Consider the following 18,257-nt stretch of genomic DNA (forward strand, 5'->3'; position numbering starts at 1 on the left):
CTCCAGGCCACCGCACAGGTCACGTGACTGAAAACTATGAATAGTGCAGTCTGTTTTATCAATTCAAGCTGAAGCTGCAGGCATGTTTTCTTTCACAAAAATACATTTTTATCAACATTGGAACACTATGGAACATTATAAAAGTCTTTATTTTAGAATGAAAGCAATTTTTTGTAATGGTGAACATTACTTGTTATATTATTTTTATTATATAAATAGTATACTCTTACAAAATGCTTTCAGAGCTTCTTGAAGTGGATAAATAAGGTGGGTTGGGATTAAAATTATTGCTCCGCCTGTCTGTTGTTTGGTTTCATTTCTTATGAGTATTTAACACAGTCTCTTTCCTGCTAGTGCCCAGTCGGTTTTACCGATACAAGCTGAAGTTGGAAGCATGTCTTTTTTCACAAACGGCTTTTCTTCCAACATGGGAACACAGGGAAACATAAATGGGAAATCTTCAAGTAAGTGGCACTAAGTTTCTTTAAGAAGATAATTTCAGTGTAATGCTGTTACATGCTAATTTCCTTTTCTTTTCTTTTTTTAAGTTTGTAATCACACTGGGACTATTACAACTTTCATTGGAGGAGGTAAGAAGTACTATATTAGAAGTAATATAGAAGACCTTTTGTGAACAGAAAGGACCTCTCTAATGAACAGATTGTCTAATGTTGTCTCATAAGTGATTCTTGCATCTTTGAGTATAATATTACTGTTAGGACCACTATCGTCAAATATGATTGACAATTAGCATACAGTTAGGATTGCCGGTATGGTTTTGTTCTGGGCAAGAATTCCCTGCGCATCCATGCAGCCACCTTAGGGTAAACAGAACAGAACCAACATGAATGTATTGCAGATATCATTAATTAATTTTAATGTACAACATAATTAGTTAATTTAAGGGGAATCAAAATGCCAAATCCTGGCTGAAGAGAGGAGGAACTGGGGATGGAGGAGCGTAATTAAAACGCAATAGCTGCTGATAATACTGAAGGATCGGCGATAGTGATAGGCGAACTTGACTAACATGACCTGCCAGAACTGATGCTACGCTTTATATATAGTAGTTTTAATGCTGAATTTCAGTGTTTGCGTGATATGGTAGGTTGCATTCTTAAAGAAAAATGAACTAGCCGCAGAGTAACTCCAGATTTTGTAATCTTTGGCAGTTACATCAAAACTAAAGTGCATCATCCTTTTATATGTTCTTCTTCCCTACGCTGTGTAGCAAACTAGCTTAAAAGGAAAATATGAATAATTAATTATAACTTGCATGCAGACTAGTACATTTGGTGGAGAATTGTAATGAGAGCATTTTGTTCATTTAAATTATTTTCCTGAGCAAGTCCGGAAGCTCATTAATCTATAATTTACCGTTAAACGACTAGATTAGAATGTAATATTTAAATAAATTAAATTACACAAACAATTAAAAACATAATTGTGTTTTATCAATCAATCAATCAATCAACTCTATTTCTATAGCGCTTTACACAACCGTCAGGTATCCAAGTGCTTCACATAAAAAATAAAACGTATCATACAATAAATACATATAAATTTTAAATGTTTCATTTGAAATTATGTCAAAATCTCTCTCTCTCTCTCTCTCTCTCTCTCTCTCTCTCTCTCTCTCTCTCTCTCTCTCTCTCTCTCTCTCTCTCTCTCTCTCTCTATCATTCTTCAGTTAAAGGAGTTTGAAAAGTTGTTGGTATGCTAATATCAGTATGTACTTTCCTTTTAGTAACAGATGAAACCTTAAAAGTAGAGAAGTGAAACATTTTGTCGTTGTTGCGCTGGAAGGGGCCAGCACCATGGCGTTTTATTAGGGATCCCAATTCGTCAGGGAACTCCCCCGACGACACGTCGGAGTTCCCTGTACTCAGGGAACGTCCTGGTTGCGTATGCAACCCACCGTTCCCTGAAGGAGGGAACGGAGGACGTAGTCGACGGTCGACTGAATTGGGAGATCGCTAGAGAGCCTGTCTTCTTCGAGTACTATTGAACGAGCCAATGTAATTGGCGTGCGTGATTCGCATCACACACTCCGCCCCCGCGGCGCGGGTATAAATACGGAAGTGGATGCACACACTAGTTGCTTTTCGCTGAGGAGCCGAGAGTAACCCGGGGTCAGCGGTGGTCCAGCGGTAGTGGCAAGGGGACTACGTCCTCCATTCCCTCCTTCAGGGAACGGTGGGTTGCATACGCAACCAGGATGTTCCCTTTCAGTCGAGAACGTCAGACGTAGTCGACGGTCGACTGAATTGGGATCACCCATTGAACACGCCACTAACGCTGCCACCTTCCAGTGCCTAAACCAAAGCCTCCTGATGCCCCCGCAAACTTAAGGCGGGGAAGGACAGGGCTTAGGCCAGGGAAGTCACTGCTGTTCCTACAGGACCACTGGGAAAGCGTTCCCCGTACGTTGGAAGGAAGGGACGCTGCGGAAGCCACATCCAACCCAAGGGAGGTAATGTGGAGAATACACATATGAACTGGGCGGAAACCGGGCAGTCTAACATATGGAATGTCACTGGGGTGGCTCCAGCCTAAGACAGGGGGAGACACACCGGACAGTGACGGCAGAGAGACTCTGCCGAGGGAAGACACGGGCTCACCGCAGGGAGCCGTATCGTGGAAGAATACACATATGGGGTCACCGAAGGGACCGCAACATATGGACCCAGCCTAACACAGGTTCCACACTGCTTACGAGTGGTAGGCCTAACACCAGACGTTCCGCACGTCCGACGTCGGAGGGGTGTGGAGGAACTCAACAGGGTTCAATTTTAAGGGAACTCAACTGGAGTAGAAAGGCGCACGTATCCAGTCCATAGGAGGGGAATGGCGCAGCAAGCCGACACTTGAACCGGGCTCACGGTGAAACTGGCTTCATGAGAAGGGAGCCCACGGGAAGCAGCGGTTCAACTAGGTGTCGTCCAGCCCCCAACTCTAGAATCTGTTTAGCAAAGTATATCGTCAACGCCCAGGCGGAGCACTTTACACTCATCATGGAGGAGCTCAACACCTAAGTGGACATGTTGCATCTCGGATCTTTGCCGAAATGAAGGCAAGCACTAAGTGCAACTTTGCATGGAAACAGCCTTCCCTCTCTGCTGAATTCCAACAGATACTTGAAGAGCTGGTCTGAGGTATATGACTTGCATTCTGTACACATCCAAGCGAACGGACAGAGAAGCCAGGGCTGGATCTGCCTCCTCCAGGGCAGCGCTTGCAGGCTCACCACCTGCTCCTATTACGGGAGAGGTAGGAACCTTGGGCACAATCCGAGCCGGGGTCTCAGCTTGTGAGAGTTAGCCGGCCCAGACTCCAGGCACAATACGTTGACCGAAAGCGAGCAAGTCCCTACCCTCTAGTAGAGACCACGCGAGCAGGAGAACTGATATAATCAGAATTTTTAACTCACTGCCTGCAGTGGCTCAGGGGCGGTCTCTGCAGTGCAGTCGCACCAGGGACAAGGCCCAAGAGGATAAAGAGGGACACAAGGATTTACAAGACCTTGCTCCTCAGGAACCTGACGATCAGAACGTGCTTCTGCATACTTCTGCAACACGATGAGCGTCGTTTAAACACCGAGGCAACATCATTTTGAGGGTGAAGGAAAACAGCCTACTGCAACCCATTTTGCAGGAAAGAGAGCACTGAAGTGATCGAAAGCTTTCAGGATCTCCTCTGGAGAGAAGACGCACTCAACGACTAGGTTCCACTTCTAAAGGCGTAAGCACGCTACCCAATTCTAGGGGGTGCTCGCAGAAGTGATGGTAACTATCACATGTTCTTGTGATAGCCACCTGAACCTCCGCGTTCAGATGTAAGACCACCCGGAATCTCCGGGGGAAGAACGCGTGTGCCATCGTGCCCCGTCCCCGAAAGAGTTCTCAGGGGAAGTCAGGAAGGCTGTTGAAGGGAACCAGGTCTAGTTGGGCCAATAAGGGGCAACTATGAAGACCTGTTCCTCTCCTGACTTGGCACGTAGGTGCAAGCGACGGGCGCAAAAGACAGGAGCATTGCTCAACACAACATGTGAAGATCACTGGGCTTCAGGAGCATTTTCTGCTCAGCACTTGGGTGTGACAAGTTCACTGAGCTTCAGGAGCATTCCTGCTCAACACCTGAGTGTGATAAACTCACCGAGCTTCAGGAGCATTTCTGCTCAACACTTGAGTACGAAGAACCTCACTGAGCGACAGGAGCATTTCTGCTCAGCACTTGAGTGTGACAAGTTCACTGAACTTCAGGAGCATTCCTGCTCAACACCTGAGTGTGATAAACTCACTGAGTTTCAGGAGCATTTCTGCTCAACACTTGAGTGCGAAGAATTTCACTGAACGACAGGAGCATTTCTGCTCAGCACTTGAGTGTGACAAGTTCACTGAGCTTCAGGAGCATTACTGCTCAACACCTGAGTGTGATAAACTCACTGAGCTTCAGGAGCATTTCTGCTCAACACTTGAGTGCGAGGAACTTCACTGAGCACCAGGAGCATTTCTGCTCAGCACTGCGTGTGATGAATTCACTGAGCTACCTGTGATGGACTCACTGAGCTACAGGAGCATTGCTGCTCAACACCTGAGTGCGATGAACTTCACTGAGTTTCAGGAGCAATTCTGCTCAACATGAAGAGTGATGATTTCACTGACTTGCAGGCGCAAGGCGACCATGAGTCGCCGTCACTTTTAGAAGGCTCACTGGGGTTAAACGCATTTCTGCGGGCCCCTGGGGCAGCTGAGTCCCAGTGTTTGTCCAAGGGTAGTCCACTCGGTTTACCCAAACACTGGCGGAAAAATAAAACCGGGGGGGCAACTGAGCGGCCCCGGAATGGTCATGACCCAGCCGGACCCAGGGGATGGAGTCTCCACTTGCCCTGGCTATAACTGTAGTGAGGCTCGATGGCGGCACGATTGAGTAAGCGGGAGGAGTGGAACAAGGCGCCCTCAGAAGCGTCTGACTCCAAGGAGGAGGTGACGGGTGAGTTTGTGACATGCAGGGGAAGCTTGCGCAACGGTCGCAATGTCTAACAACTCGAGGCACGAATGCCCGTGTAGTCGGGGGTCGCCCAGGCCCCCGTTAAAACACGCCCTTTGTACATGGCCCCTCTGTTGAAGAGGGTTTGGCAGCAGACCGTGATGAACTATAGTCACACAGGGTGAGCTGCTCTGCCACGGTCACCTCGGGACTCGATCGTGAAGCTAGCGCTGAAGCGGTCACATATGGAGGGAGCCAAAGGCTGCGACTACCATATACCCCAGGAGCCTCTGAAAGTTCTTTCAGTGGGACCCTTTCTCACTTCAACACCAGCTGAACACATTCTCATTGGAGAGACATGTTGGACCGAGTACCTCTCCAAAACTAGAAAAGAGATACTCAGCCCGTGGGCGAGATTACTCTCTTCCAGTTGACCTGAAGACCCAACGGGCTCTGGAGCACTCGAGGGGAAGGACACTGTACTGATACTCCACCCTTAGACGCAACAAACAGGATGGCCTGCGGTGCGGGAGGTAGAGATCTGAAGCACCTGTCTTTCAGGTCAAAGCTGCAGACCAATCTTGGGCCAAGATGGTCACGACCCACCCCCTAGTAGCACGAAGAACGAGTTTACAACTGGCCTTCGTACCGGCTGGAGGAGCGGCTATATCAAATCCTTCGCCAGCAGGATAAGATAAGCACGCACAAGTCAGGAGCACTGCTCAACACTCGGTGTGATGAATATCACTGAATTTTCAGGAGCACGTCTGCTCAACACCTAATGTGATGACTATCACTGACTTGAGCGGGGTAGCCGAGCCTGAGGTGGGGCAGCAAAGTAGAGAGAGTGGTGTTAGTGTGCTGTGCAACACTTACCTGTCTCCACAAGCGGCAGGGGGCGCGTGAGAAGGCGGATGACCGGGTCCTCGAACGCACCAAGCTGCCTGCTGGCGACCAAGGGGGAGCTGAGGGGTGTAAGGCTATACAGGGTCACACCCGCCAGACTGGCCCTCTTGGGACCCAGGAACAGATGAAATTGCTCTCTCTTTGAAGTGTGGGTACCGCTTGCTCCGCTTTTTTTTTTTTTTTTTTAGGGAGCCAGCGGCGAAACAGACACACACACAAACAAAGGCTCCACCCGGCCCTCACCCGGGGGGAGGGAGTGATCGTGCCACTCCAAGAGCATCTCATCCATTCCTGGGCGGCCCGCTCCGGAATGCTTTCGCTGTCGCTTGCCACCTGGCTTGGCAGCGCCTGGAGCGGGCTGGGCGTCTCTACTGCGGCCGGCTCCCTGCTGAGGCCTGGGTGGAGGCTGCTGCGGAGGGCCAGCAGGAGCGGCGGCCGGAGAACGCCCACGGCGACGAGCAGGCGGAGGAGCTGCCACCGGCGGCGGGTGGAGGCAGCAGCTGGCCACCGGGGCAGGATGTGCCGGATGACCTCCGTCTGCGCTTGAGCGGCAGAGAACTGTTTGATGCAGTTCTCCACCGCGTCACCGACCAGCCCAACCTGGGAAATTGGGGAGACCAGGAACCGAACCTTGTCCGCATCCGCCATACCAACCAGGCTGAGCCAACGAAGGCGCTACTGGACCACCAAGGTGGACATCGCCAGACCGATCACGCACGCTACGACACCCGTACCCCGGAGGGTGAGGTCGGATGCAGTGCGGTGCTCACCTATGAGCGCACGGTCTGGATTACCCTCGTGCATGCCATGGGTGCCCTAGCCTGCAGCAACGCCATGGCACGCAAGAGGAAGGGGCTTGCCCACAGGCTTTGTAAGCTCTGCCCGTCGGAACGGACGAAACTCACAGGCCTTAGGGGGGAGACGAGGATCCCCCCAAAAGGCAGCGGCCGCCGGACACAGGTGCACCTGTGTCGACAGACCGCTCCAATGGAGGGACACCTCGCAACCCTTCACCGTTCCTCCATCAAGGGTAATGAGGGGGAAAAGCTATTCAGGCAGTTTCTGGCAGAGAAAGATGCTGTTCACCACCTGATAAGCTCTCCATGCATTTCGGGAAAGAAAGGCACTGGGGCGGCGAGCTGAGAACCAGCGCGGCCCGCCCCAAGATACCAAACTCCAGATTCCAACCGAGACTGAACGGGACACGGTGGAGGTTCCACTCGAGCCCGGCAGCCTCGGCGGCCCGTTTCAGCATAGCTGATAATTCTGGATCCGGCTCGGGCAACATTGAACTCCCGGAGGGAGACAATGCAGCCGAGTCATCATCTCTAGAAGTCAGCTCACCCTCCGATGCTGCAATCGGCGTCCTGTCCTCCAGGGGAGCCCCGAGTGAAACCGCTGGCCCACCCATTACAGATGGACCAGCAGACAACACAGGAGGCTCCAGTGGTTGCAGTGGAAGGGAGGAGTGAGGAGCCCACAGGGAATGGTTACCGGGCGGGACATCCAACACTATCCTCCGGTCACCCATCCCACACAGCACACGAGGGTGGGGCATGGTAATGGGGACTCGCTCTCCGCGAACGAAGGCGAGTCTCGCCCTCAACACTGCGACAGTCATGTTCCCACAGTGAAAACATGAGCTGTCCACAAAAGCTGTCTCAGCGTGCTGGAAGCCAAACACGTGACACAACAGTTGTGACCATCAGAGAGAGACAGGGAACGACCGCACCCAGAAACGCACGGGCGGAATGACATCTTGAAAAAGACGCAAACGCACCCGTGTTGCTCTTTCAGAAAATAGGACCGTCACCAGTGCCGGAGCACACAGGGGAATGACCGCGGCAACACTGAACAGAGAACTGAAACAGTGAAGCACTCACTTTTCCGCCCTCTAACCAGCCATCAACACACACAAACATTTAGAAATTTGTTGCTGTTAAAACAGCAGTTGAGAGCTCAAAGCTCGCGATCACCGCTGCACTCGCGCTGTAGAACACCAGCACTGGGAGAGTCTTCCTGAAGAACACCGACACACTCGCTCGTTGTAGACAACAGCACTCTCAGAGACATCAAACGATCGGCTCCGAAGCGAAAGGCAACTAGTGCGTGCATCCACTTCCGTATTTATACCCGCGCCGCGGGGGCGGAGTGTGTGATGCGAATCACGCACGCCAATTACATTGGCTCGTTCAATAGTACTCGAAGAAGACAGGCTCTCTAGCGATCTCCCAATTCAGTCGACCGTCGACTACGTCTGACGTTCTCGACTGAAAGGGAACGAGGGTTACATCCGAGACGATTTTTGTCTTAATAAAACTGTTATAGTAAAAATATCTAAACCTCCTTAAAATCAGTTTATTTGAGAAACAAGACTTTGCATTATAAGACTTGTTTTGAGAGAATATACTTGAATTAAGTCATCAGAAATTTTTTCTATTACTTTTATGTATCAATTTACAAAATATAGTGGGATTTATGCTCAAAACTAGAAAGGGCTTGAAAAATTCAATAGTCAGACATAAAATGCAGCGTACTGCCATTAACACGTATTCTTTCTGAATGTTTCTATACTTTTCTGGTGTTTTTATTAAGCCAATTACACAGTAATTGCACTGCAGTAAAAGATTACATGAAGATTAATGACCACTGACCTGTAGAATTATTTAAAAAGACATCTTCTCAGTGAATGTCAAAACGAAACCAGGGAAACAAAAGTGGTTGAAAGATTCTCATTAACATTTATCTTAAAAGGAAATTACATAAATCTCACTGTTCTTTGTGTAAATTATGTACCACTGGAGTCTATCAATGTTTGCATGATTGAGTTTTAATAGTTACTAAATAATTTCCTAATCTTAAATTACATTTAATGCATTAAGAGGGAATCCAACCCAAGATTTGGTGTTGCTACATTTTTTTATTAAAAAATGTGAAACCATAAATTAACTTGTTATTTTTCGATTTAAAAAGTATGTTGTTAATAAATATTAATATCATAGTTTATGTGTTCATTGTTAATACATGTTTTTATTAGTGTATTTGTTAATTTTATAATTAAAAAAATGAATTTTGTGTTTCACTGCCAGTTTCTTGGCCACATCTGGCCCGGGGACCCAGCCGACTCTCAGCCAGATCTGTCTTAGAGTGCCTGGGCCAGACCTGGGCCATCTCAATAAATAAGAGTAATTTTACAGGGTGTAGGCCACATCTGGGCCAGGGGAAATTGTTTGTGTCCATTTTCAGTGTGTGGGCCAGTTTTTGTCCGAGGATCCAGCCAGAACTGGGCCAGAATTGAAGAAAGGATGAGGCCCAGAGGTGGGAAGTGATTGATCTGGTGGCTGACGTTCACAAGTGAGGTTCCAGTCTGAATGCTGATAAATGTTTTACTATTCGGTTTCTCTAACTGCTCTGACTATAGTCTGACTATAAGTTTTTACACAGTTTTGTGCTGTTTTGCACTGCATCATTCTAATAACAGAATGTATAATAGAAACAGTTATTGAAACACTGAAACAGGATTTGTTCTTTTGTTGTTTATCTCTGGAGATAGTCGCTGGAGATAATCAAGGAGTATAACGCTGGAAAAATTGCCAGAGATCAGGTATGAGTCCATTTCGTAGGAACGAGACCGGACAATGAACTGTAGTTATAGTCAGTTCATGGACTTTTAGTTTATTTTCATTGTTCACATGTGTTTCTTTGTCTGTGTTTCCCATCACCGATCAGACATGGACACTTACCACGTTCATTACAGCCAGTGGCGGAGCCAGGATCTTTTCATAGGGGTGGCCAGGCAAGGGCCAGCAAACAGTCTGGTGTGGCATATAAATCGTAATTATTTTAACATAAAAATTAGTTTAAATAATGTATTGGACTGTTTTAGTGCCTTCCTACACAACTGAATACAGTTCATTTGTACTTAATTGTAATTGAGATAGTAGTGAATTAGGAATCATGGAATACTGAGTGAATTTGATCTTTTTTATTATTATTAGCTACTTACTACCTCCAGGCATATTAATAAAGAGTACACACACTATAGCTAAAGTTCAACTTGCTCAGTTAGCTTGGTTCTGGTTCTCAAACCCCCCAACATTGTTGCACCTTCATGGATGAGACATGCAGATAACTACTGTAGTTCGAAGATTATTTAACCTTCATTGAATAATTATATTTTATATAATCAATTAACTCTTCAACTTTCTATATTAGTTGTCAAAATAAAGAATCTAAACCGTTCTATCATACCTAAATTAAAAAGGGGGGAAATCATCTCTTTTGAATCCCTATGTGCAAGAATGTGAACAAGGCGGAAGTAAACAGCACATAAATACCAGAATGTAAAATTTGTTATTTTATGGATTAAAAATGATAAATTTTTGTTTTTCCTTTACAAATTAACGCAAAATTAGCACCTATCTTAGCCTACAAATGCACAGTGCTATTTGAACATTTAAAAAAAATCACATAGCCTATCAGTTTGTGCCATAAATTGTGATTTCACATGGCAGAATATTTTAGTCGAGACATATGTGACGCATATATAACAAATACATGCATGCATGCAGTTTTGATACAGATTTTATCGCCTTTTTGATTATTTCATGAGTTAGCTAATTGACGACAGAATTACTACAGCCCGCCAGATTGCGCGTGATGTGCAAGTACAGTAGGCAACAACGGCTGTCAGGACAGGAAAGTTAGTTTTACTGACATTTGTTGACCTTACAACATCTCATCTTACCGCAGATAGCCTAACGTTACTGATTCAGGACAACGCGCTTTTCTCTGCATCTGACAGAAGTGTCACAAGCTTTCACACAGATCTTTCAAAATAAAAGTAGAATCAGAAAAAAAAAAGAGAATTACGTTGTTGTTTCTTTGACTGGACATGTGTCTCACTCAAAACGGTCTCGCAACCCACCAGTTGAGGAACATCGAATCTATATTTACTATGCTCCGATCACTGCTCAAGCTCATTCCGTACCCGTACATTTCCGCACTCGTTTTGACTTCCGCCTGGCGCTGAGGTGAAGTTGGAGTGCGCGTCTGAAAAGTCTCACATCTTTTGTGGTCTTAAAGCGACGGTTCTGTGTTTTAAAAACAAAATTCTTGTAAAAATAAGAGCGAGACAGAAACAGCAGTTATGAGAGGGGTGGCCAAAGGGGTGGCCAAGCTTAAGCCAAGGGTGGCCATGGCCACCCCTGGCCACCCCCTGGCTCCGCCACTGATTACAGCTGCTCATCGTTTAGTTAATTTTCAATGTGTATTTAATTTCCTGCCTGTGTTCTGTTAATTGTCCGGTATTGTCTAATGTTTCTGAGTTAATATAACATCCTGTTACCTTTCAATCATCTCCGTCTTCCAGGATCTAACCTTGACACAGATGAGGTGTGTGTGGTTAGTTTTCAGGTGAGGGAGTGCGCTGTGATTGGCTGGCGAGAGAGCCTAGCAGATCTGTGACAAACAGCACATCAATTACAAAAATTAATTACATATTAATAAATTAGTAATATTTTTATTTATTTTTTTATATCCCATTGGGTCTTTTTTCACGTCTCCCACAATGAGAGTTGTTGCTGATAATACACTGAGCCCAGGCTTCTTACTGGTGTGCTGAAAATTGCAAATGTTTGGCCTTGTCACACACAATGATAGCTTATTAATTAAGAGGATAAAGTGAGCAGTGCTTAAACAAATTTTCAAAATGTCCTTGGTGGCTCCTGGAGGCCCCAGACTATCTCAGCACCAGAAATCTGGGTAACACTTTATTTTGATGGTCCCTTTTGAACATTCTGTTGACTGTAAGTAACTTTGCAACTACATGTCAGCTAACTGTCATTAGAGTATTAGACTGTCTGCTTAATATCTGCTAACTCTTTATTGTGATGATCCTCCAACAGACATTCTACTGACTATAAGTTACTTTGCATCTACATTTCAACTTATTCTAACCCTAACCCTACCAGTCTACTAATACTCTACTTACACTCTAATGAGGGTTAGTAGACATGAAGGTGCAACGTTACTTATAGTCAACCGAATGTGTTAAAGGGGAACCATCAAAATAAAGTGAAAACGAAATCTGTAGAGCAGGGCCGTGCACAGGGGGGTGGCCCGGTGGCTAGAGCCACTGCCCCTCTGCCCTCATCGACTGAGGTGCCCCTCTTCCCCACCCCCACCGCTCCGCTCAAAGCATTCCGCTGATTCCGTAAATCCGCTCCAGGTTTTCCCGCTCGCTCCGCAGCATCACTCACAGTATATTTGTCTGCGCGGCGCTCTCTTGAAACTGATGACCCTTTCACACTGGCAGTTTAGTTCGGAACTGGGCACGGTTCGCATGAAAAATTGCTAATGTGAACACTGTCATGTGGACCCGGGTGCGCACTGGGGTATCGAACCCGAGACCACCTGGAGGAGGTGGTCTGAGTTCGGTTGCTCCCGAACTGTACTGCGGTTCGCGTGTGTGTGAAAGCAACACGGACTCGGGTGCGCACTTGTTCAGGAAGTAAACTATCCTGCGCATGCGTTTTGGCCGATTATGATGTATTTAGTTAAATAAAGCACACATAAGGGATGAAGATTTATCTTGGATACGAGCAAGAGTGAGTCTACAGTGTATTTGCGCATAGTGCGTGCAATCAGGGCAACAAATGAATGGAAATCCACTGTCTCCTCAAAAGAGTCCATTTGCAAGCAGCAGAAAGACAGCTTATGTGACACACACACACACACACACACACACACAGTAAACCTGTGTTGTTTACTCAGCTATGCATAATAGCACCAAATTAATAAAAAAACACAATATATTGACCCGCGTCGTGTTTTCTATCATGCGCCGTGCACGTTTGCAATGACGTAAGATGCACGCAAACGCACCAGAGTTCGATAGAATCAAGTTGAGTGTGAAACCAGACCAACGCTGCGGGGGGCGCCGGGAACAATCGCGCTCGGCCTCGGACCGCAGCAAACGAGCCCAGTGTAAAAGCACCCTGAGAGTGAACACGACAGTTCACGAAAGCTCTCGCATTAACAGGTAGGCTATGCAAGACAGTGGTTGAATCTGCGAAATAATTCATTTTTTTTTTGTATTTATGTCAGTATTGTTTTGGTCTTAGTCTTCTACTAGTGCTAACAACTTGTACAACTTGTAGGGGAGAGCCGGGACGATTGAAACGCGGGACGGATGAAACATTGAGATTTCCTTGAAAACCACTCACGTTATGTACGTCAAATTTCGTCAGCACGTACAGCACGCAATGCCTATCAGACCAGCGAAAACATTTCTTCTTTACGTCTTGCCGTTTTAAAGTTAGAGCCGGAAAGCTGTTTTTGAGTGTGGTTAGTGAAATCTTTTTTTTGACTGACAAGTTGTATTCATTGTTTCATGTGCCATTGTAATAATAATATGGCAGGTGTATTAGTACTGCATCACACCCTTAAGTGTATAATATCAGAGTTTTTTAGTTTACGGACAAAACAGGTTTAAATGGCTGGAGGCGCTGTCGGGACGGTTGAAACAACGACTCGTGCCAGTTAAACCTGGTCATAGGAAAACACTCAATATGACTAAATCACTCAATATGACTCAAGGAATAAATGTAAGAATTAATTGTAAACGGATTTGTCTGTCTTCTTCAAAATAGCCTATTAGAAAGATTACGCAAAATGCACAAAGGCTTATCGCCAATTGTTTATTGGGCGACAGAACAAAAATGTTAATATGAACTTTAAAATGAAAATAAATGACAAAATATGTTTGTAACAATATGTACATAAGTTACTTGTCAGGTATTGTTCATAAAAACAAGAATTAGATGAATAGTTACCGTTTAAACTGTTATGTTTCATCCGTCCCACCCCTGTGTTTAAATCGTCCCGCTGTGGAGGGACGATTGAAACAAAACCCAACTCCTGTTCAAAGTAAATTTTTACTTAAATCATTCTATGTTTCTACCGAATAACACATGATACTAAGAGAACACATATGTGAGTTGTTGATCACACACAAAAAAAAAATCTATCTTTAACCTTATCTTAGAAAACGACGTTTATCTGAAAAGTGTTTCAACCGTCCCGGCTCTCCCCTACAACATATCCACGTTCTTAGAATTAACTGCTTGTCTAATCAAATTATTGTACTCTCGATCAGATCTAATACAAATAACTAAATTTTCTGTTGTTTGCACACTTTGTAGACAAAGTGGTATGAATAACACCCCTGGTTAGAGTATTCTCCTGATAAAGTCTAAAATGTATTTGAGCGTGTGCTGTCTTCTCTTTTAATTGTATATTTTGTTATAACTGGATAATTTGTGTCAACAAGCAACCACCCCCTTAGTGCCCCATTTTTTTGGTTTAGGCCACTGCCCCTCAAAATGTCTGTGCACGGCCCTGCTGTAGAGAATATGGGGCTCGAGTCTTCTTGTGACAATATTTATAACTTCAGAATCATGGTGCCAAAGCAACAATAAAAGAGACTAAACGAACTGAACGTATAGCATTTAGGAACTAGACAGATCACTAACAGAACAGAACAGGCTTCAGTAGCTTTGTCTCATAGCTAATACAAAAACACAATAGAACAATGCTGTAATACATACAACACAAATGCTCTACTTTTGCAGTTAAGGTTTTTCCTGGGGGAAAAAATGTAAAACTGAAGACTATTCATACAAAAAATCTCACTGTATTATTATAATTAATGGCAAAATTAATGTTTGAAAATGTATAATAATATTTCCTACTGGTGCTGTGAAGCAAAAGTTATAACTGTCTTAAAACTATTTCATTAACATGCCTAAAATATTTGCACAGCAGATCGATCAACCCTCAGTGAGACACGACATTTGACGTCACTTCCAAGATGGTAGCAAGTCCTGCTTCCAATAAGCAAATCGTAGAGTTACATTGTAGAGTTTAAAAGGTTATTTTGAATAGTATCTGAGGGATTCATTGGGTTTATATGGTGGAAAAATAACAATGGCAGCCTCTTGAGGGCAGCAGAGGAAACATATTACATGTCTTGTGTCTGCATGATGTGAAGTGCTGAGTTAAGTTTGAGTTTCCACATCAAGCAACACTGAATGAAACACTGCCTCTGTGTATTTCAGAAACAGTGTGATGATTCTAGGCATCAGAAGCATTTTGTCCACATACTAAAACAATATACAAAACAATATGCTTTGAGACACATAAAAAAAATGCTTATACACACAATACAGAAGAATATTTCAATAAGAAGAGAAATGCAAACCTGGTGGTCATGACAAAAGAGGACAATAACATCAACACTGAATAACATTTAAATAACAAAGCAAATCATTGTGTTCTTTGGTGCCATTTCTGTCTCATTGTTATTATTTTATCTTTTTTTTTTATTGTGTCTAAATATGTAATTTAATGTTCTTTCTTCTTTGATCCCTAGCTGGCGCTTGGTCTGGATTGGCTCCTAAGCCCGTACGCTGCTGTGGGTGCCAATGGTTGTCGAATCTCATTCACGAGGCGTTTCCATGCGGGACGATCCAAGGCGGTCGTTTTGACGTCGTCGATATTTAATCTGCGATTTCTGATGTCCTCCTCAACCTGTTTGAGCCACGTTTTCTTTGGTGCCGTTCGCTGGATTCTCCACTGGGAGGGTCGGTTACGCCAGAGGAGTTGGTGTGGTAGTCGGCTCCCACTCATTCTGCAAACATGGCCAAACCATCGCAGTCGTCGTCTTTGGATTTGTTCCTCGATCAGTGGTTGTTGGCATCTGCGCCGGATGTCCTCATTTCGAAGGCGATCTCGAAGTGATACTCGCAAGATCTGGCGCAGGCATCGCATTTGGAAAGCTTCGAGTTTGTTGAGGTCCGCCTTCAGCACCGTCCACGTTTCGGATCCGTAGAGTAGAATCGGCAGGATTAGCGTCCGCAATAGGCGAATTTTGGTCGGGATGGAAATATTGGTTCGCTTCCACAGACACCACTTTAGCGAGGCGAATGCTGCAGTTGCTTGGCCAATTCGACTGTGGGTCTCCGCCGTAGTCGCAACTTTCTTCTCTTCAATTAGTAAGCCCAGGTATTTGAACTTCTGAACTTGCTCAATCTGGATGCCGTCAAGGTGGACGTTGGCCGGCGATCCATCTGTTGTCAGTACCTTCGTTTTGTCAATGTTAATTTTCAAACCATATGATTGGGCAACGCGGGCGATCTCGTGGAGAATGTCCGTGGCTTCGGCATCGTCCTCGGCCAGGACGCCACTGTCGTCGGCGAACATAAGATCCGTTACCGATGAGCCATTTTCGTCGAACTGCACTCCTCGCCTACCCTCGAAGACTTTCCTCATGATTGCATCGACAACGATGTTGAAGAGCAGTGGTGAGGCGACGTCTCCCTGGCGGACTCCAGTGCGAATGGTGAATTCCGCAGATAGCTCGTTTTGGATGCGTATTTGGCTTGATGATCCATTGTAGTTTTCCTGCAGGAGCTTGATGACTTTCGGTGAGATGTGCTCGGTCTCCAGCGTCGTCCAAAGTGCTGGCCAGTCGATGCAGTCGAAGGCGGATCGAAAGTCGATGAAGACGATGACCGTCCGCTTTCCACATCGAATTCGCTCTTCCATCACCTGGCGGAGACTGAATATCTGGTCACAGCACCCCCGTTGCGGTCTGAAGCCGGATTGCTCCTCTCTACTCGTTTGCTCACGGTGTTTCTGCAGGCGTGCTTGGATAACTTTCATGAAGACCTTGCCGACGATCGAGAGCAGACTGATGCCTCGGTAGTTTTGGCATTCCCGATTGTCGCCTTTCTTGAAGATCGGGATGATGATGGCCTTCTTCCATGTCGTTGGTATTTTGTCCGTACGCCAGATGTTTTGCAGGAGAAGGTATACTCGCTGGAGAAGAACGTCGCCACCAGCCTTGATCGCTTCTGTGGTGATCGCATCCACACCAGGCGCTTTGCCATTTTTCAAAGTCCGGATGGCCGCCTTTACCTCTGCGAGCGTCGGTTCGGCATCGGACATCGCGGCCTCTGGTGGCTCGATTTGTGGCGGCTCCGCCGGGGGTCCTTGCGGTGGGTCGTGATTGTACAACGTTTCGAAGAACTCCCTCCAACGTTGTAGACGCTCCGTCGATGATCGCACAAAGGTGCCCTCGGCTTTTCGGATGTTGTTGTTTGTTGATTTAGCCTTCCCGCTCAGTCGTCGGAGGGTTCGATAAAGCGTGTGGTACTCGTGCTTCGAGGCCGCCACCTCCAAGTCAGCTGCTACTTGGTTCCAGTAAGCCTCTCGTTCTTCTTTCATTCGGCATCGGATGTCCTTGTTGAGCTGGCGGTATCGCTCAAAGTCGACCAGCTTCACTCGCTTCCGTTCGTCTACCATACTGAGACACTCATCCGATATCCATGGCTGTGTTCGGCGACGGGCGGGAGGGCACAGTTCCTTTGCGCATTCCATGATGGCATTTGAAAGCTGTTGTTCTTCAACGTTGACGTCTTCAGATGGAGCCAATGCTGCGAAACGGTTGGATAGTGTTATTTGGAATTCCGTCTTGCGAACGGGATCCAACAAGCATTTCCAGTCTAGCTTGGCTGATGGACGCGATTTGCATTTGGTTCTGTGTAGTCGAAGCTTGATCACAGCGCGCACGAGGTAGTGATCCGATCCACAGTCTGGGCCGCGCATCGAACGGACGTCCTTGAGTGATGATCGGAAACGAGAGTTGATCAGGATGTAATCCAACATCGCAGAGTCGTTGCCCGCTGGATTACGCCACGTAAGTTGGTGTTTCTTTGGATGTTGGAAGTGGCTATTCCCAATGATGTAGCTGTTGGCGCTGGCTAAGGACAAGAGGCGCAGACCATTATCGTTGATCACACCGTGTCCAAAACGACCCATTGTGTTCTCCCAGCCAGATCGATCAATGCCAATGTGGGCGTTGAAATCTCCAGCCAATATGATCAGTTCGGTCTGCGGAATCGAGTCCAACGTGAGTTGCAGTTGGTTGTAGAAATCGTTTTTGGTCGGGTCCGGGTTTGTCTCGGTCGGTGCATAGACGGCGACAAGGTGGGTTTTGGTGGTGCCATTGATGGTAAGGACCGCGATTCGATCAGAGATCGGCTGGAACGAGACGACACTCCCGACTGCGCGGCGGGCAACCATGAATCCGACTCCCGCCTCTTGTTTGTCGCCACCAGAGTGGTATAGTGTCATCTGGTCGTCGATAGATGGCGGTTCAACGACCATTTGCCCAGATCCAGCGAGCCGTACTTCTGATAGTGCTGCGATGTCGATTTTGCAGCTCAGCAGCTCCTTGGCAATGATTTCTTTTTGGCCAACGTGGTGACCGGTTCGTACGTTCCATGCAGCGATTCGAA

At 46.3% G+C, this 18,257-nt stretch overlaps 1 protein-coding gene across 6 annotated transcripts in view; it reads left to right on the top strand.

Annotated features, from left to right (window-relative positions):
* Positions 1 to 18,257, top strand: part of LOC143736164 (CD276 antigen homolog) — a 686,062-nt gene that overhangs the window by 343,475 nt on the left and 324,330 nt on the right. The window lies entirely within an intron of this gene.

This window comes from Siphateles boraxobius, unplaced genomic scaffold, assembly GCF_051911475.1.
Source record: "Siphateles boraxobius isolate OS27281-9 unplaced genomic scaffold, OSU_SipBor_1 13, whole genome shotgun sequence".
Lineage (NCBI taxonomy): Eukaryota > Metazoa > Chordata > Actinopteri > Cypriniformes > Leuciscidae > Siphateles > Siphateles boraxobius.